At 47.1% G+C, this 4,882-nt stretch overlaps 1 long non-coding RNA gene across 1 annotated transcript; it reads left to right on the forward strand.

Annotated features, from left to right (window-relative positions):
- Window positions 1–202: 202 nt before the first annotated feature.
- On the forward strand, window positions 203–2,870 carry LOC141105188 (uncharacterized). Its single transcript, XR_012235539.1, has 2 exons — window positions 203–508; window positions 649–2,870. It is a non-coding gene; the product is annotated as an uncharacterized lncRNA (long non-coding RNA).
- Window positions 2,871–4,882: the final 2,012 nt, after the last annotated feature.

The raw sequence follows: 4,882 nt of genomic DNA on the forward strand, positions 1-4,882 counted from the left end.
CTATAGACGCAGGGTTCTGTCTATAGGCGCAGTGTTCTCTCTATGGACACAGTGTTCTGTCTATAGGCGCAGTGTTCTCTCTATAGGCGCAGTGTTCTGTCTATAGACGCAGTGTTCTGTCTATAGGCGCAGTGTTCTGTCTATAGACGCAGTGTTCTGTCTATAGGCGCAGTGTTCTGTCTATAGGCGCAGTGTTCTCTCTATGGACACAGTGTTCTGTCTATAGGCGCAGTGTTCTGTCTATAGACGCAGGGTTCTGTCTATAGGCGCAGGGTTCTGTCTATCACACAAGCTGCTCTAGGAGGAGGGCGGGACCTTTGTCATAGCGCGGCAGAACATGATTTTACAGCTCCGTGACACAGCGCTGAGGCTGTCATGATGAGGGCACAGAGGCTACAATGAGGGCACGGTAATGTGGCAATTAAATGGGCACAGTGAAACTGCAATGAGGGCATGGTGAGGCTGCAATGAGATGGGCACAGTGAGACTGCAATGAGGGCACAGTAAGGTGGCAATGATGGGCACAGTGAGGCTGCAATGAGATGGGCACAGTAAGGTGGCAATGATGGGCACGGCGAGGCTGCAATGAGATGGGCACAGTGAGACTGCAATGAGGGCACGGTGAGGCTGCAATGAGGGCACAGTAAGGTGGCAATGATGGGCATGTGAAGCTGCAATAATGGGCATGTGAAGCTGCAATAATGGGCACAGTAAGGCTGCAACAATGGTGAGGCTGTAATGAGGGCACAGTAAGGTGGCAATGAGATGGGCATGGTGAGGCTGCAATGATGGGCACGGTTCGGCTGCAATGCTTTGTACGTGCTGGAGCCCCTCCCTCTTCCTCTCTCACCCGCCACATTTTGACTACAGTTCCAGGAAGAAGAAGCCAGAATCAATCCTCAGATTGCCAGAACCCATGTGAGTTTTTTTATCTTTATGTTTACATCAGGGAGGGGGAGAAGGAGGTTCTGCAGCAGCAGGGACAGTCAGAGATTCATGCTTTTAGTGCAGGTGATGGAGGAAGAGGGGAACAGGACTCTTATCTATTCATGTTGTCATGTATTTACTCTGGCACTACCACCCTAACCTGCCACTATTACCTAACCTGGCATTACCACCCTAACCTGGAACTATTGTATATCACCTAACCTGGCACTACCACTTAATCTGGCACTATATCACCCCAATCTGCCAGTATACTACCCTAACATCACTTCAGGTCGACGTACGGTGCGCTGCCTGTCCGCCTGGCTGGAGGGATGCCAGATATAGGATCCGCCCCAGGTGCCAATTTTGAAAACCATTTATTATTTTCCTTCCACTTCACAATTATGTGCCCCTTTGTGTTGGTCTATCACATAAAATCCCAATAAAATACATTTACATTTTTGGTTGTAACATAACAAAGTGTGGAGAATTTCAAGGGGTGTGAATACTTTTTCAAGGCACTATATGTGTGTGTGTGTGTGTGTATATATATATATATATATATATCAATCAATTTTTATAGTTGGCCCCCCTACTTTTGTCCCTGTCCCCCCATGTGCCCCCCCTAAATATGAAAGCTGTAGACGCCACTGGCTGCCAGGCAGAAGAGCGAACCACTTCATTGCTGTAACTTGTGGTGGGACTGCAGCTTCTTGTTGTATGTTTCTGTACAATGTAACAGCTCCTATGCTGCACTGCATGTGGATGAAGCTGGACTGCTAGGAAGATCTTAGTCCTCATTGGGTAACCATACCCCTGATCCACAGAAGCTGTATTAGAGGCCCATAAGGTACCAGATGGAGACCTAAAGTACAACTAAAGGCAGTTTTGGATGGAGGGGAGCGGTAATAGACCCCCTGTCAGTTTTTATTGCTGTCTGTGTCCCCAGTAGGGAAAGTCACCCTCTCTATTTGTCCTGTTTACCATTATCAATAAAAGTAAAAGTAAAAAAATCCCAAATAGTGGGTTGTCCCCAGAAAGGTAAGAGGGGAAATCCCCCTAATTTGTAGGGATTTCCTCTCACTCCCAGGTTTGGTTATGGGATAGAAAGTGAAGAGAGAACTCCATGAAAGATAATCTGACGGGTTATGACCCTCCCTAATTTTTACTAGTAACCTGCAAAGCATTGCACCCGCGAGGACTCCTGCAGACTGTCAGTGTAGCGGTGTGCTCCCCTCCCCCGTACAGGCTGCCAGTTATACACTGACAAGGAAGAGACAATGAACTACCACAGTACTCAACAGCGCCCTGGGAGTTCATTGAAAACTACAAGCCAACAGCCGCAAAGGCTGTCAGTACTTGTAGTTCATTCATTCACAGATCTCTGTTACTAAATGACTCAGCCGGGTAGGTGGAGCCCCTCATGGCCGTGTGGGGTGTTTTTTTGCTTTGTTTTTTCAGCTGACAGCGGGTGCGGGGAGAAGATCCCTGGATCGCTGTCACTAGAGGCTGCAGGTCGGGCAGTGGCTGCAGCAGTAGGAACACTAAAAACAGGTGTAACATCTTTCCAGCCCTCCCTTCTCAGTGCTCAGCACTCATCGCTCCACAGTGGCTCACCTGGTGATCATTTCCTGCTCGTCAGTCCAGCCCACAGCCAGCCCCTTCTAGCTATTTAAACGGCCTTGTTCATTCCTTCTATGCCTTCGCCTTGGTCAACATATCCGGAGACTCTCTGCTGTGTTCCTGTTGAAGACTTGCCTGGCTGACGTCCCTTCTGGTTCCTGGTCCTGTCTGCTGCCTCAGACTACGCTGATCTCTGGCTTCCTGATTTCCTGGCTTGGTCTGACCACCCGCTTTGGCTACCGAACAATGGCTATGTTTTTACTACGTTTACTATTTGTACCATTTTTACCATTATATTAAAAGGTGCGATTTTTACTGCATTTTCTGTCTCCGTCTGATTCATGGTTGCTGACAGCAATACGTCACTGCATTACTTTAACTGACAATTGCACGGTCGTGCGATGCTGTACCCGAATAACATTTATATCCTTTTTTTCCCACAAATAGAGCTTTCTTTGGGTGGTATTTAATCATCTCTGCGGCTTTTATTTTTGCGCCATGAAAAAAAAAAACAGACAATTTAGGAAAAAAAAAAAATATTTTTTACTATCTGCTATAGTACATAGACAAAATTAAAAAAAAAATCTAATTTCTTCATCAGACACTAAGTGACACCATTATAGTGATCAGTGCTAAAAATATGCACTGACAATGGCTGGGAAGGGTTATCAGAGGCAATGGGGGAGGTGCTTGTACTAGGGGAAGGCCATGTCAGAACATTTTGTTATGTTACAGCCTTATTCCAAAATGGACTAAATTTATTATTTTCCTAAAAATTCTACAAACCATCCCCCATAATGACAACATGAGAGAAGTTTGTTTGAAATCTTTGCAAATTTATTAAAAATAAAAAAGGAAACAAATCCTGTGTACATAAGTATCACAGGCTCCTCCCATGTGCATAAGTATCACAGGCTCCTCTGATGTGCATAAGTATCACAGGCTCCTCCCATGTGCATAAGTATCACAGGCTCCTCCCATGTACATAAGTATCACAGGCTCCTCCCATGTACATAAGTATCACAGACTCCTCCCATGTACATAAATATCACAGGCTCCTCCCATGTGCATAAGTATCACAGGCTCCTCCCGTGTGCATAAGTATCACAGGCTCCTCCCATGTGCATAAGTATCACAGACTCCTCCCATGTACATAAGTATCACAGACTCCTCCCATGTACATAAGTATCACAGCCTTTGCTCAATACTTTGGTGAAGCTCCTTTGGCACCAATTACACCCTCCAGTCTTGTTGAGTATGAGGCTACAAGCTTGGCACACCTATTTTTGGGCAGTTTCTCCCATTCTTCTTTGTAGGACCTCTCAAGCTCCATCAGGTTGGATGGGGAGGGTCGGTGCACAGCCATTTTCAGATCTCTCCAGAGATGTCCAATCGGGTTCAAGTCTGGGCTCTGGCTGGACCACTCGGGGACATTCACAGAGTTGTCCCGTAGCCACTCATTATCTTGGCTGTGTGCTTAGGGTCGTTGTCCTGTTGGAAGATGAACCTTCGCCCCAGTCTGAGGTCCAGAGCGCTCTGGAGAAGGTTTTCATCAAGGATGTCTCTGTACATTGCTGCATTCATCTTTCCCTCGATCCTGACTAGTCTCCCAGTTCCTGCCGCTGAAAAAAATCCCCACAGCATGATGCTGCCACCACCATGCTTCACTGTAGGGATGATATTGGTCAGGTGATGAGCAGTGCCTGGTTTCCTCCAGACATGACGCTTGCCATTCAGGCCAAAGAGTTCAATCTTTGTATCATCAGACCAGAGAATTTAGTTTCTTATGGTCTGAGGGTCCTTCAGGTGCCTTTTGGTAAACTCCAGGTGGGGCTATCATGTGCCTTTTACTGAGGCGTGGCTTCCATCTGACCACTCTACCATACAGACCTGATTGGTGGAGGGCTACAGAGATGGAATTCTTCAACATTAGGGGTGCAACGGATCAAAAAACACGGTTCGGATCATTCCTCGGATCAGGAGTCACGGATCGGATCATTTTCGGATCAACAAAAAAAAAAAATTAATTGAATTTACAAAAACTTATGAAAATTCCACCACCTTATAGTCCCCACTGTAGTATCCACATCTCCCCCACTAATATCCACATCTCCCCTACGATTGTCTGCTTGCTTGCATTTGAGGCGGGTGATGGTGACGTCATCGCGCCGCTCACCTAGGCTGCCGCCGGGTGTACCAAGATGGCCACCGCTCCGGAGCTAGGCCGAAGCCACGGCCTTTCCTAAGGCCGAGGCAGCGAAATGCTCCGCGGATCGCTTGTGTGCCGATCTGAACAGGTTGAAGCGTTCGGTGACGATCTGTTGCACCCCAT

This window comes from Aquarana catesbeiana, linkage group LG08, assembly GCF_042186555.1.
Source record: "Aquarana catesbeiana isolate 2022-GZ linkage group LG08, ASM4218655v1, whole genome shotgun sequence".
Taxonomy (NCBI): Eukaryota; Metazoa; Chordata; class Amphibia; order Anura; family Ranidae; genus Aquarana; species Aquarana catesbeiana.